The sequence below is a fragment of the Lonchura striata genome, chromosome 1 (assembly GCF_050655825.1).
Source record: "Lonchura striata isolate lonStrDom1 chromosome 1, ASM5065582v1, whole genome shotgun sequence".
Taxonomy (NCBI): domain Eukaryota; kingdom Metazoa; phylum Chordata; class Aves; order Passeriformes; family Estrildidae; genus Lonchura; species Lonchura striata.
This window is the reverse complement of record NC_140703.1, coordinates 51,689,022-51,704,598: the sequence shown is the minus strand read 5'-3', so window position 1 is coordinate 51,704,598 and position 15,577 is coordinate 51,689,022. Positions and strand designations below refer to the sequence as shown.

The window sequence follows — 15,577 nt, the reverse complement described above, 5'->3', positions numbered from 1 at the left end:
CAGCAGGAAGCTCCTACCATTCAGAATTAGAATTCCCACACTTACAGTGTGCCTGGAAAGCAGAATTTGGTTTGAAAAAGACAAAGATTACAGCTTTCTGCCCAATTTTGAAGCACAGAAGAGGCAAAAATGTAACCATGTCCACAACTGAATTAATTCTATTCAATCATGACTTGCACCATCACCACGAAAACATCTTCAAAGGTCTTCCCTTCTTCCTCTCCTCCCCCCTAAAAAAGAAACTCACATTTCACTTAAACATCTGTGCTGGGAAACTCTTGAATCATAATGCTTACTTGCCAGGGTTTCCCCTACTGGCATTTCTGTCATCAGACTACCTGCTCATTGATTTGGCAAATGAATTGTACCTTTCTCATCCATGCATAGGCTCTTAAGATGTAGTACATCTCTGCAGTTAGACTTCGGGTAAAGTCAGAGAAGTCACTTTGAACTTCCAAAAATCAAATCTTGGTCTACCAGGCCATTTTTAAGTTTCAGATCTCTGAGGCTCAACCCAAATACTTTTCCATGTCTTTTGAAGCTAAATACCTAAATGGAAAGCTCTAGACAGGTAGGTGGGAGCAGCCAGAACCAGAAGTTTATCACAGAACCTGACAAATTTCACTTAGGAGGAAAAAAACCCCTCTTGTGGGTATCTGCTACTGAAGACCACTGGCTCATGCTCTGACAGGCAGCAGCCACTTGCTCCAGCCAGGCCAGCAGCACACAGGGACTAAACCCCTTCCTTCCCACTGGAGGATAATGTGATGGGGAGCAAGACCCCCACACCATGTATTATACCTGTCCCTCCTCACCACCATTCCCACTTCCCCCACTTGCACTCCCCCATCTCTCAAACACATCAGTCCTCTAGGCCTGCTGGTTTCTCATCTGCCCTCATATAAACAATCTCAGGTCTTTGTATTCATTTACACATCCCTTGACCTGCACCACAGCAATAAGAAAGTAAACCCAGGCTTCCTTCACCAGATGAAGTGCTCCACCAAAACCCAGGTGCTGGGAACAGACGTGGGAATGAAAGAGAAAGGGTGTCCCATTTCCAATGCATCCCTGACTCACTCACAAGGCTCTCTCAGGCTGCTGCAAGCCCTATGGTCTCAACCTTGCTAACTCTAGAGTCTACATACAAAAACCCAAACACCAAGAACATTAAAAAATTAAACAAAACCTGCAAAATCAGCCAGGATTTTCAGAGGAGGCTGGTCTTCTCAGAGCTTATGTATCCAACTGGAGAGGTCCTAAAGTGGTTAGTTTTTATGCTTGCTATTACTTTAAAAGCTAGTCTTTAAGGTTGGAAGCATATTATCAAAAAAATCTAAGACTCTTGTAGCTTTCAGAAAGTTTGCAAGTCAATGCAAAACAGTGCTTTGACCTTTAGTTCTTCCATGCAGACTTTACAAGACTAATTTGTTGTAATAGATTTAATGGCATCACAGCCCCCTATGTATTTACATTGTTCTGCAATATTGAAGTTTTCCAACCCAGCAGCTTCAGATCTGCATCACAGGGGAACAAAAGGGAATAATAATAAAAAAAAAGACCACCAAAAAAAAAAAAAAAAAATAAATAAAACCACCACCAAAAAAAACCCTCTACATAGTTTTAGGCATTTCCCAAGTCTGGTAAATTTACAAACACAAGAAAGCAGCCAGGAACTGCTCACCAAAATCCAAATGCAAAACCCAAGCCAGCTGCAAAATTCATTTCTTAGCACACAAATTACAATGATCCCCACTCTTCAGAAGACATCCAGGCATGAGCGGTTTGCACTGTGCTCCACAGTAAACAGTGATCTGGGCAAATTCATCAAGTCTAAAGCTCCCATAGAAAATGTCTTGTTAATAACAGTCTCAATGTGGTAAGGACTCTGGTTTGAGTAATTTTTCTCATCACAAGAGTAGAGGTATCAGAGAGGAAGAGAAAGGGACTCTTGCACATGCTGCTCCCCAGAGATTTACTACACAGTAAGTCAAACAAAAAGCCATGTAAACAACCTGTATAAGGAAATTTCACATTTTCTACAAAGACATCACAAGACAGGGGACTACCATCATCACCTCTGCAACCTAACAAGACATTTTATGACAATACCACTACATTCAACCAAGTTATCAGGAATCTAGACTACCCATAACTGCATGCTATTTGTGAATGCTGGGCAAGAGCAAAGTACCAAGAAAAATACTTTAATCAGTTACAAAATAAGGTGTAGGCCAGTCAGATCCCATCTCTTGGTTCCTCTCTTCCCAGCTGGAGGGTTCCTCATATACCCAACACACACTCCATACTAGCAATTCAAAGCCAGCAGTGACCAAACCAAGCTCAAGTTTTCTTTTTCCTGACTCCTGAAGAAGCAGGTAACATCAGTAAAGTTAAAAAATAACTACATTTTGTCAAATTTCCCTCTGACGCAGAACACCAAGAAGCACCAATAAAGAACACAACTACAAATATGTAGCAACTTTCCCTCCACACCCCCCACCCCTTCCCCTCTGCACCAATTTCATGCACTGTGCTTATGCAATTCATCACAAATAACCTTGTGGCAGGTTAGCAAAGGGTGGCAGGGACAGGCTGCCCTTGTCCTGACTCCCTGGAAGGGGCAAGCAAAGCCAGGAAAGATGCCCCAGGCACAGAAGAAGCAGCGCAAGGCACTGAGTTTTGGCAACTAGATACCCAGTCCTACAAGGATCAAGGCAAGCCCAGCTCAGAGCTACAAAATAGGAGGAATCTCATAGAAGTCCATACTGACACAGAAGAAACTAAAGTCAGGATTGAACCTGGTACCACAAAGGGTCAGCACCCTTTTAAGCACCCACAGTGACACCAGAGAAAGACATCCAAGACTTGAAAGAGAAAAGAGATTAATAGGCTGCAGAATGAAAAGCCAACAAAGAAAGCAAACTTATTTTAAAAGTTGATTTATATCACCTCTTATATAGCAGGTTAAAAGCAAAATCCATGCCTCCTTCATGGTAGAGAAACAGATTTGCAGTGGAAAAGCTTGGCCCAAAATTCTCAATTTGTCTTTGGCAATTTAAACCATTTTAACGTAATTTACATTGAGAAAGCAAAACTGACTGACATTTTGTTTCACAACACATCAGCCAAAAATCCTGGCTCTTATGCTTCATTTGTTATCGCAGCCACAGACTAGAAAGTTCACATCTGATACTTTATGCTTAAATATCATCTACCTACACTGCAAAACACATTGGGATAGAGTCAGCCTTAACTTAGGTTAAATCCAGAGATTTCCCTTCCCTTAAGACAGAAAAGCACATCCCTTGTACAGAATAAAAACTACTGCAGTACTTAGAGTTTGTTTAACAGTTTTGGTCTAAATTCCAAGTCAAACTACAAGTGAGATGCATTTGTGTGGCATATGATTAAGACATTTCTACAGTTGGGCTAATTAGCCGATCATTTTCAGAAAGCATTTTAAAATAAAAACAAACCCATCTGATCTCTGCAACAGAATAAAACCACTGATAGGAGAGGTCTTTTAAACCAGTAGTGAGCAGCAGACTGTAAGGAGCTCATCTTTTCCACATCTACTGAAACAAACCAGAACTATGGTGGCTCTCCTCTGTCCACACTCCTCTCACACATCAGTATAATTGGTGTTTTAATATTATGTGATCTTCAATCCTCTTCTGTCTTACAACAACCAGGACAGGTGCAGAACCACAAATTTTTATTGTTATTGGGAGACAGAACTCATGTCTCCTTCACACGGTGTCTCCCACTGGTATCTACTTTTTTTTTTAACCCGAGCTTTCAGCAGCCGTGCCTGCTATTCATAGCGAAAGCCACAGCGGAATCTTTCAAGGCCGCTGGCAGTTGTGGTTACTCCGCTCCTTACAAACACAGCGGCTCCCTGCCAAGGCTCCCTTGCTACATCAGGTTGAATCATGGCATCCCTCACCGCCGTGACCCCCGAACGCAGTCATGCCACAACTCTGTCTAGTTCCATTAACTACACTGCAGTGAGATAGCACTTCTGTGCCTACCTCCAGAACAGCCTGCCTCTTCCCCAAGCCAGCCGAGAGGCTGCCAGCATGCTCCTTCAGGCTGCCTTCAGTTAATCACATTTTCATGTTTCTGAAAGAAAAGTTTTCACTAATTGCCCGCAATATGAACTTCATGGTATACCTTTATATATGCTGTAGCAGCAAATATGTAATCCTCAAGGTAGGCTCCTTTTCATCATTCATTCTTCTAACCCAGCAGATACAAGCACAGGAAATAAAGCTCTTAGATCAATTGGACAATAAAGAACAAAAGTAATTTCTTTTTAACTAGGTGAAAAAAAAGATTATTTAAAAGAACAAGCAGAGCATCTTATCGCTGTTTGGTGATCCTATAGCAGATACATTTATTGCACAGCAGGACATTAAATATGCTTTCCTATACACTGATAAATTATAAATTATGTGTGTCCTACTTCTGGTATTACCACTTTTCTTATCTCTTCCAGGATTGAGTCAGCTAATAGCAGCCTTAGCATTTCTGACCTTTACTTCATAAAAAAAAAACAAAAAACAAACCATTCTGCTGTTTAAATTAAGGATTCTGCCTGCAGCCCCTACAGTGGATGTTTCATGTACCCCCAGCAACCCGGTTAGTAACACCAGATTGACACTGAAACAAATGCATGTAAGGCTGAGACCAGCTTCTTAAGATGACATATGTTGAGGTGCCCTTTCAACACTTCTAGCTGAGAAGTTTCCATCCCCTTCAGATCACTCCATCTACCAAAATCTTGACAACGGTGATGCTGTCAGTGAGCAAGAAAAAATTTCTGCTGCTCAGGGAGCAAAGGAAGGAAAAATAAACCCCACCCTCCCACCCTAGCTTGTTGTATGTCTGCACCTCCAGCTGCCTTGGTGCCCTGTGTCAGTGGATGAAAACAGACGGGCTTGACAACTTCACTGGCTCTCTCAGAGAGGCCCATTGGCAGAGGCAGCAGTACTGTTCTGGGAAGAAAAGGATAGTGTATTATTTCCTGTTCCCCAGGTCTGAATGTACTTTCATTTTGACTACATGGGAAAAAAATAAAATATTTCTCTTTGAATACATAATCTGAAAAATTCACACATTCACCTTCTCCGGGAGAGTAAGAAAACTTCACCAGTGTAATCTGGTTCTACAAAAATTAATCTTCTGTTTGAAAACTAAGACAACCTAAAAGTTATGACTGCAGAGATAATCTCTATAACACGAGGAATTTTATAGCAAAGCAATGAGCTACAGAAATGCTCCCAGTGTTGCTGATTTAGTTCTTTGCATCACTTCAGAGCAAAAACATTTCTGTCCAGAAAACCTGGGGACAACCCCAAAACTGACAAGCAAGCCCAAATTTCGCACTTCTGCTATTTTGCTGTAAATTATGGGTACTCTGGAGAAGCTGAGAAGAAAGATGTAAAGAGCTAGAGGAGCACACCAAAACAGGACAGTTCAGAAAAGTGTGCAAGAGTAAAAGCACTCAAAATACCTCCAGTGCTTCCAGAAGTGGGAGGAGATAGATGTTCAGCCTGCTAAACAGTACAAAATAATCCAGAAGATTATCTGAATTCAGTACACTTTCTTAAACGCAAATCAGCAAGTTCACCATACGGACATTTGTGGTAAGCTTTGCCCCAACAAGATTGTAAATGAGTGGGCAATATTTTACAATCAATGTTTTACATTTCAATGCACAAACAGATGCAGAGTGCAAGTGCTTGTAACGCATCACAACTTCACAGCTCTGCCTCCAGACAGAGCCTGAAGAGCAATGCTGCCACAGCTGCATCTACCTCAACCACCCAAGTTTGCAGAGCAGTGTTTCAGGAGACTTCAGTATCTCCCTTGTGCACCTCAAGGTGCAGAGGAGCAACCTCAAATTGTGTTTACAGGTGAGGTAGCATGGTCAACATGATTTTTTTTTTGGCCCATGACCACTCTACATCTTCTCAGGATCAGATTATCAAAGATGTGAGTTGCCCCTGTAAGATATTAACCCAAGCCCAGGTGTGGTCATGATGCACTGGCAGCAGTCATGGGTGTCAATACTATAGGAAGTATTGTAATGCAAAAATGTTTGAACTGAGTAGATATGAAAAATCTATGCTAACTACTTCACTACCACCTAGGTAATTTTCCCACTCATCTTTCCACTTCAGATGCTTCAGAAACATTGCTGAAGCTGCTACATCTTGAAGCCTATTCTCATTCAAAGTCAAGGTGACCAAGAAGCTTTTTGAAATTTTAACACATGATTTATGTCCAGAAATAAACTAAAATATGAATGGTTTGAGTAGAAAAATTGGCTATGAGAAACGTTGAAATAGGAAGGAACTGGGTAAGGCACTGTTTTTAAGAGCAGCTGTGACATTCATGCCAGAAAGTCACCATGACAGCAGCAAGGCAGGGTGTCCTGGTCACCTATCTCCTGGCTGCACAGGTCTTCACTTTACCTCTACTAAAGAGAGCCCTTTGCAAGAAGGCACTCCTAAGGAGACACTTCTTCTTTTAATAAAACAACCATTGTTTACCCTAATGCTTTAGGGCTAGCTTGCGAGAGCAGTCTTCTGTACAACTGTTAGCTGACTTCTGTGAACACTCTCACAGATTGTGCCATTGCTGTAAATACTTCTGAGAGTATTGTACTTCAAAAGAAATTAATCCCAGCTGACAGCCCAACAGTATCGGTCGAATTTTCAACAGCAATTACTTGGCAGGTTATTGTAGGTGCGAGCCCCTCAGAGGCAGGATGACCAGAGCTCAGAACATAACAGAACTGCTCAATTGTCTCCAGCCTCGTAGCACAGGACCACTGCAAGCCCAAGGTGAAGTAAACCTTTTACGAAACCTAGAAAACATTACTAAAAGAACACTGGAAAGTTGCTGGTAACTGTCCACTAAGGAGTCATGTCACACCTATCAGGCCCATGGGCTTCTGCAAGGGCTCATCGGCACAAATTATTAAATCCTTGCACAACACTGCAACTGGGCCAGTGACTACTTGAGCTACTGGCCAGGGAAAGCAAGCAACACTTCTTCCCAAGACGCAGAGACTGTGCTGGAGATGCAGAAACCTTCTAGCAAAGGAGAGAGGTCAACAGCAAGGTTCACAAGCCTTTCACAGCAGGGAAGAGAGGCAGAAGCTGCAGCCAGGACACAATCCAGCTGCACTGAGTAAGAGTGCAGGAGAGGGGAAAAAGTTCCTCAGAGAGGCAGCAAGGCAGGCAGGCCAGAATGGCCAAGCCCATACTCTGAGGAACACAAAACATGTACATCAGCTTTGAAGGAGCTGGGGGGAGGTGAAAATTAATCTCAGGGGGGTCTCATTCTCAAGCGCAGGACACAGTGCTCTGTGTGACAAAGTCCAGAAACATCACCCTCAGGAGAAGCTGCTGGCTCACCTCCTCCTACAGCTGTGCATTCCAGTCATCCCAAAGCTCTGTGCCAGAGCAGCCGTGCTGCTGGACACTCCTGCTTACATGTGAACTGTGAGTACCGATCCAGCCACTTCACCATGGTGATCCATCTTCTCCTTGCCACCTCAAACAGCCCAGCTGAATACTGGTGACATTGCACAGTGGAATAGATGGGCTAAGGGATCCCTGAACTCCCCTGGAAAACCTGAATTATATTTTTCATCTGAGTTTCAATGAATACCAAACCCACAGGTGAGTCTGCATTAACCTACTGGGTACTTCAAGGAAGCCTAAACACAAATTATCACATAATCAGTACTCTAAAAATAGTTGTGGGGGGAGGGTCCAGACAGAGAAAAAAATAAGCTATTTAGAAGAACAATGCTCTGGCAATCACTTCACATTCACTGCCCTTGGGAGAAGAAATCTCCCCTTTATGAGCTGCTCTTGGGAATATAGGAAATTCATTAACGTGCCAAATAAACTTCTCAGAGGGAAGAGAGGAAGACAACAATTTCGTGTCTCTTCCCCAGACAATACTGAATATACTTACCAGTGAGTCAGGGGAATGTGGGAATAAATCTGATTTGCAAAGACGTAGATCACAAGTGGGGAAGAAATTCAGAGGAAAAAAAGAAGAAAAAAGCAAGTAATTTGTTTTGATTTTTTAAGAGCACCACTAAATTATAGAACAGAAGGACAGGAATTCAGAGTAAAAGGAAAGGAAAGAGTGACTAATGAGAAAATTTACACATGCACGCTCACCTCACTGCCTGACTGATCTGATAACCATCCTTTGCACATTATGTAAATCAAGTTTCCAAGAAACTTTACCTTTTACTCAGGCCTCGTTGTGGAGATACATCAAACATCAAAACTATTGCACCCTCTTCAGCTTTTGTTACTCAATATTTTCTGTATCAGCCTCCTCAACTTTCACCCCCTCAGTCTGCAAGGTGACAGAACTACTGGGCACTTGGAAGAAGATAACCTAGAGAAAGCATACAAAACACATAGAATTTTAATTTCTTGGGGGACAAAGAGAGGGATGAAGACACAGATCAAGAACCACTAGTGGAAAGATTTTTAGTACTTATATCCAAGGCTCATTCTTCAAGTCAAAATTAAGTAAGCACCTAAGAGGTAGATACGCTCCTGGCACATGGCACTTAACATCTCTTCCAATGTTTAATAGCACAGAGCACGGTGAGGGACACCCACCACAACCAGCACACTTCTGCAGAGTTTCTGCAGAGGAGTAACTGGGGGATTTGGCTCTGACTGATCAAAACAGAATGCTGCCAAAAACTCAAGGACAATGAAGTCTGATGATGATGGAAGCTATAAAGAGGAACGCAAAGGGAGGAACCAGGCTGATGGGCACCACTCAAACTACATGAATTGCTGCAGTACTATTAACAAACTGCACTCAATTAATCTCTGGCTTATTTCCATCATGTTTTATCAACTTGTTCAAAGTGAGCATTAAAAACTCTTTAGTACCTTGCTACATTTCTTACTGCTGAGCAGACATAACTGACAAGTAAGAATCTATCTGGCACAGCCTGCTCATGCTCCAGACAGTGGAGGTCATAATCTGGCAAAGTCTGACTTGAACTTATCCAAGTTTCTAATTTCAACTGAAGTTACACACATGGGTAGGGCAACTTAATGACAAAGAAAACTGGAGGTGAGAATCAGAGATGCAGCAGAGCCTCACCTACTCCAGAATCTTTTTTATCTGAAACCATACATGATATATTAGGAATTTATTTATCCCCATGTTTAAGTCATGTATTTGAAAACAAGAATTATCATCGGTGAAAATGTAAGTGATCCCTGAAAAACACATGCTGGCCTTGGTATGCCCAATGCTGCTTCCTCTCTCCAACCACTCCCTCCCACAAAGATGCATGGAAGTACCAGATCCTGTTCTGGGCTCCTAGTGGAAATTCTTTGTCTGTAAAGTTTTCTCTAAAAACAGTCCACAACCGACTTTCTTTTCCACTTCCAACACAGCAGGATTCCATGTCAGTGCCCCGGCTGCTGCATGAATCCGAGATGAAGGAGTGAGCTTTGAAGTCTGGCCGTGCAAAGGCCGTCCCACAGGATGCCGGGAGCTCCCGCACACAGAGCCCCAACACCACAGAACCACAGGGACCAAACCACTACAGCACACCACAGAACATGCCTCGGCTGAGGAACCACTGGCAAGTCACACTTGCCTGAAGATCTCTCTACATGCAGTAATGCACCAAGAAAAAAAAAAAAAAAGACAAGCACTCCTTCTCTGATGGCATTTTCAGCCAGAAATGACATGAAGCAACCTCATATTTACATTTCTTGTTCAGCTATACATGTTATGGTGTAAGAGTTAAGCACCATGTCAGTAGCTAGTGTCACTTGATAGCTGATTAAAGCTTTGTTAAGCATAAGGATTTGCATGATATTATCAACAACTGTCATAAACTTCCCAGACTTCTCCAAAAATCTCCCAGCAGCCATTAAACTATTAGCATTGTATTTTACACGCTCTTTCTTTTTTTCATCAAAGTTGCTGACCACACAGCATCACATTTCACCTTTCTTACTCTCACAGCATCATATTTTACACCCTCCTTTCTTTTTTTCAGCAAAGTTGCTCACCACACAGCATCACATTTCACCTTTCTTACTCTCACAGCTCACACAGCAGTGCTGAACTGGTAACCCTCTTTTCCACCCAAAACCCTCTTTTCCTGTGCACAGGGCTGCAAACCCAGCAGGACCAGTCCTGCCTGCAAGCACCCTCCCCATGCACAGAGCAGTCTAGATCATCAAAGTGAAAGGTGTGCAAAGAGCAAAGCAGCTGCCACCAGCAGAGATGCACTCCACTTTCAGTGGCAGCAAAGCCCTTAACTCTGTGCCTCCTGTCTCCCCTCACCAGACTCTGGCAGTCTTAAGTCAGTCTTTCAACTTTTACAGGTGAGTTTGGGTTAACAGGTTGCTGGAGTGGGGGAGCATTTTTGAGAACCCATCATGAAGCCCAACTTCTTAAGTCTGTATCCAGGAGGACTCAAAATCTCTAAAAGCAGGCACAGTAAAGACACAGAACAGAAGATACTCAACACACAGTAAGGGACAAAGTTGTCTCCTTGATAAATAAAAATTCTGAGCAAATATGACAGATGAGAATGCATGTATCCTTTGCTCTGAACTGGCCTGAATGTCAGCCAATTAGGTAAAATAGGAGGAACAACAATGAATGGCAACAACAAGGACAAGACACAGCAGGACTGGGGGGGTGGGGGTAACCAAACCAACCAACCACCCCAACCATAAAGGGCTGCAAATGGTTTTAAAAGCTAAGGGAAAAGTAATTTTGATTCATTTCGGGTAGATTTGATGGAAGGAGCTGCTTTCTAAGTAGAGAGGAAGAGTAAGAGGAGGTCAAGAAGAGGGAAGAGACAGTGAGAGCAGTGAACCATCGCTGCTATAAACAAGCTCTTTTGCTGCACAAGCACCAGTTGTACTGAAATGACAAACACTCAAAAAAGAATAAGGCAGTTGACATACAACACAGCAACAATCAAATGAAAAATGGCTGAAACACACAGGAAAGACCATCTTTACACTATATGTGTAAGTGTCTATATATATATATATATATATATATATATATATATATATATATATATATATATATACATACACAAACACTACAGTGTGTTTTGTAGTCCTAAGTAGGGTTTGTCCACATTCAAACTTTCAGCATGATGCTGATGTGCTAAGACCTGGGTTATTTTTTCACTTGACTTGTTTGTGGCTTTTTTTTTTTTTTGTGATCAGTTTCACCTCATGGCTCCCTGCTGTGTGCCTGCTTGTGTCCATCTACTCCCTGTCTTATTCTAAAGATTCTTAAAAATTCCTTTGTAGAATGCTTATCGTAAGAGGATCCTGACCTATGATCTACAAATAAATTATTTGAAAATGGAACATATATGATACATTTATAGATAAAATCCTCAGACAGAACAAGAAAAGCACAGCTCAACTCTGTGATGCTGCAGAACCACTGATTAACATAACTGAATAGCTTTTGTGCTCTCAAAGCAAATTACACAATTTGCAGTCACTGAGTCTTTGGACAGACCCAAATGAGGAGATCAGCTTCTCTTCCAAGGGGACCACCCACTCTCTGTTATTCTTCATGGCCTTCTGATCAGGCACTACTGGTAGCAAAACTGAAGTGTGCTTTGAGTACTGATTTAATTACAAAAAAATCCTGCACAAAAGATCTTGGCAAACAGGTTGATTATAGTATTCATACACTTCCTGAAATATTGAATAATCCATTTGGATGTGCTGTAACTCTGATATAATTCAATATGAAAACAGAAGAAATAGTTTTAAAACTTTTCTGATTTCAGTTTAAGAGGGTTCCGAGACACTAAACACAGAGATAGGGTTATGTGTTCATATAGTTGGTATCTGAAGAGAAAAATCAGAATTGTTTTTGCAACCTTCATTCTAGTACAAACACTGAAAGAAATCTCATATCATCCAAAGCCAGACTCTCCAAGATTTCACCTCCTTTACACTGCTATGTTACAATTTGCAAGAGTTAAAACCTGAATCATGTTTCATCTGTCTGAAGCCATTATCCCGGTAAAATCTGTAAACCTTTAAAGTGACACAATGTGAAAAACATCTCATACCGTTCACAATCTGTACTGATGAAAATTACAACAAAACTTCTTGAGAAAAGGGTAGTAGTTACTATCTCCTTTCTGTTGATATTAAACCAAGTTTTATGTCTGTGAACACAAAGGCAAATGATGCAAAGGTAATAATTTCTTTGGTTGCATCTCAGTATCTCTCAAATGTGGAAGGATAACAACTCTCTCCATTTACTCATGCAAGAACTTTTAAGGAGAGCCATCTATAAAGAATGCTTGTCATTAACATCCTATGCTTATTTATAAATATATACAACCCTCCCATTTTTCAAAGTCTCAATATGAAGACCAACACCAGAATCTGTTCTGTTTCAAAAGCAGATGCACTTTTTCAGTACCCAACTGCAGATACCTACTATTTACCCTATGGGTAAATTTTCAGGATAATTTTATTCCTTCAGTAAATACACTGAAACTCTGCACCTCTTGTCTGCCGCAGACTGTCTCAATCCAATCTAATACAACCCCCAGTCCTAGAAGCTTTACAACACCACTCACCTCCCTCAGGTATTATCACCAACATTTAAATAAGAGAAAAATGAACACTGATACCATTTCCAGATTCACACAGACAATCTGTACCAGGAATTGAAAGGGAAAGCCCTTGCCTACACCCCCACACTCCCCAGTCTTTTCTTCCTCTGTACACTACTACATCAGCTAGAGAAGTTAGCCACTGGGAAGTGGATTTAGAGAAGGCTGTTGCCTGATTACCTGCTTAGATTTCAAGGCCCAGAAATAAAGGACAGCGTAACAACACCACAAAAAAAGGGGAAAAGGAAATTATACACACAGAGATTAATTAAGGGGGAACAGCTGGCAACAAGACTGGCGGAACTTTTAAGTGCTATGAAGAATAAAAGCGCAAGCTTGAATTAATAGTTTCTTCTATGTATTATGCTTCAACAAGATGAACAGGGCTGAGTTCCTGTATTTTCCCAAAGAAGTAAGCTATTTTCTTAGACAGGGAAATGAAAGTAGACAATGCAGCAGTCTGTATTTAATTCCTTTGCTATCACCTGCATGTGAATGGAGGCCTCTATTTATCTGCTGTGCTTTTATCATGAAAAGGAAGCAAGTGGCAGCTCAAATTGTCAAGTATTAAAAAGGAAAAAAAATTAACCTTTTTTTTAACTTGAAGCCCAACCAAAATTATAAAATACGAAAATCTGCATGAAGGAAAGTTAGCTTAAGTATCTATGAAAAGAAGAAAAGAAGGCCCCAGAGTATCTACAAACTACAGGATTTTTCGTTACTGGAAATCCAAACATTATAATGAAACTATAGGAATATTTCAGTTTAGCTATAGTGACATACAGGACACACCAAAGTAACAACTCAAGCAAAAAGCTGCTAGTGACAGAACTCAAAGTGAAACTACGCTGTGCAATGTCCCTGCTGCTTGCAAATTAAAAAAACTTGACTTTTCAAAAGCACAGTTGTTTAAAAAAAAAATCCCTCAGTGGCTATTTTAGATTTTGACATGAAGTGGTTTATTTCCCTGAATAGATACTCTTCTATCTCCTGTGTAAACAGTGAAAACTTCATTCTTTAAACTTTCAGTAAATCCAATGTTAACACTTTTTTCCCTATGCCACAATCTTTGTGTATTTGTAGAGTATCTCAGCTCCAGTTGAGATGAACCTCTGGTTCAGAGAGGTGTCCTCTCCAGTCCTCTGCAAGGATGAGGCTTCTGCTAATACGTGGAAAGTGACATAGTCAGAAAAGAGACAGATGCTGCGCAGGTGCACAATTCTGGACAAAGAGCTGCTCTTACAATCAAACAACCTGGACGTACTCCTGCAGAAACACAGGCACTTCAACTGAGAATTACAAAGCCCACCAATGCATAATTTCAATATTCCTTGTTCACCAATGCAGATGGCACCCTAGCGCTTTCAGCACAGCACTTCCAGTAGTTTATCACTTCTGAGCAGCACAACCTTATTCCCTCATTCCATGCTATTTGGTGAGTGAATCTGGGTCTTGCTGCCCTTGTTCTGTTATTATCTGTCATTTCCTAAACAGCCCGTTACCAAGTGGGAACCCAATCAGTTCTCAGATTCACTAGGAAGAGACTAGATGGTGTGAAACACCCTACCTCCCACTGCCCCCTTACCAAAAGCCACTTTAGTCCTCCAGCACCTCCCCTCTAAATTGCCCACCTTGATCCCCCAACTCTTCCCTGCTTTAATTCAATTACTGATTAATTTCAGAAACACAAAACAACTTTAACTCGGTAAGAAGCAAATGCTCCTCCTCCCTCATCTCCATTCCCACCTCTACCTCACCCCATCACACACAGAAAAATACTCATAATACTCCAATTAAGAGTAGATTCTTAAGTCCTGTCCAAAAAATTTCAAGATTCATTAGTTTGGGACCACCATCATGACTAAGTAAGGTACAAACACCACAGTATATGAACTGCCCCATGTGTTGCAATGTGATTTTCTGAACAACATGCTCATTTGTACATTCTACAGTATTTCACAACACCTATAATGTTTCAATTCAAAAAAGCTAGCCAAGTAAACACATTTCCCTTTTAGCACAGACATGCTTCTGCAGTTTGCTAACTAAAGAGGTGTCTGGCAGTATCTCAGATTTGGTGTTGGCTTTTTTAACAGTACATTAAAACTGGGCTATTTCAACTTGCCATTTCACAATTCAATCATTCTCCCTTAAACCTAGTAACTTTCATTCTCCCAGTAACTTTGCTATTTACCCGTGCCCAGTCCAGTATATTGCTATTTGGTGAATGTATTTTCAAGTCATACAGATCTGAGCCCAGATTAAGTAAATCTGAAACACAAATCCAGAATAATTACATCCTTTCAGTCAGTAGGAATGACTCTTTAGGCTTTGGGCTTTGCCAATTCTACTGTAACTTTTCTTTCTCATCCCTTCCTCTTCTCAGAGGAAGCCATCTGCCACTGGCTCAAACCTCACAGTCAGCAATGACAGCTTGGTGACAGACAGAGAATGGAAGACATGAAACAGCCCTTTTTGATTTGAAGGACTTGGCGTCTCCAACTTACCTCCACACTAGCTCCTCTCATGTAGAATCACAGAATGGCTCAGATTGTAAGTGTCTTTGAAGATCAACTAGTTCAAAAGCCCCCTGCCATGGGCAGGGACTTTTCACTAAATCAGGTTGCTCAAAGTCCCATCCAACCTGGCCTTGAACACTTCAAATGGTGATTTCAACTTCAACGTGAAAAACATCTTATAATGGAGCTGAAAATGGAAGTCTCCATCTTCCTCTAGCAGAAACAGCTCTCCTTTCTTTCACAATCGGGCTACAGGTAACGCAAGTGCTCTATCCAGAAAGCTTTAACACCTCGTAGCTCTCATATCTGGTGAGACAACTGGCTGGTGGTCAGAGATTCACACAGGTTACAGGCTGAAGGC

At 41.4% G+C, this 15,577-nt stretch overlaps 1 protein-coding gene across 19 annotated transcripts in view; it reads right to left on the bottom strand.

The window, feature by feature from the left end:
* KLF12 (KLF transcription factor 12) overlaps positions 1–15,577 on the bottom strand; it is a 235,085-nt gene that overhangs the window by 200,266 nt on the left and 19,242 nt on the right. For 9 of the 19 annotated variants that reach the window (XM_085556264.1, XM_085556339.1, XM_021548073.3 and 6 more), the window contains exon 2: positions 8,280–8,436. The exons of the other annotated variants lie outside the window; for them this stretch is intronic. The gene's annotated coding sequence lies outside the window, so the exon portion shown is untranslated. The remainder of the gene's footprint in view (positions 1–8,279; positions 8,437–15,577) is intronic. 19 annotated transcript variants of the gene reach the window in all.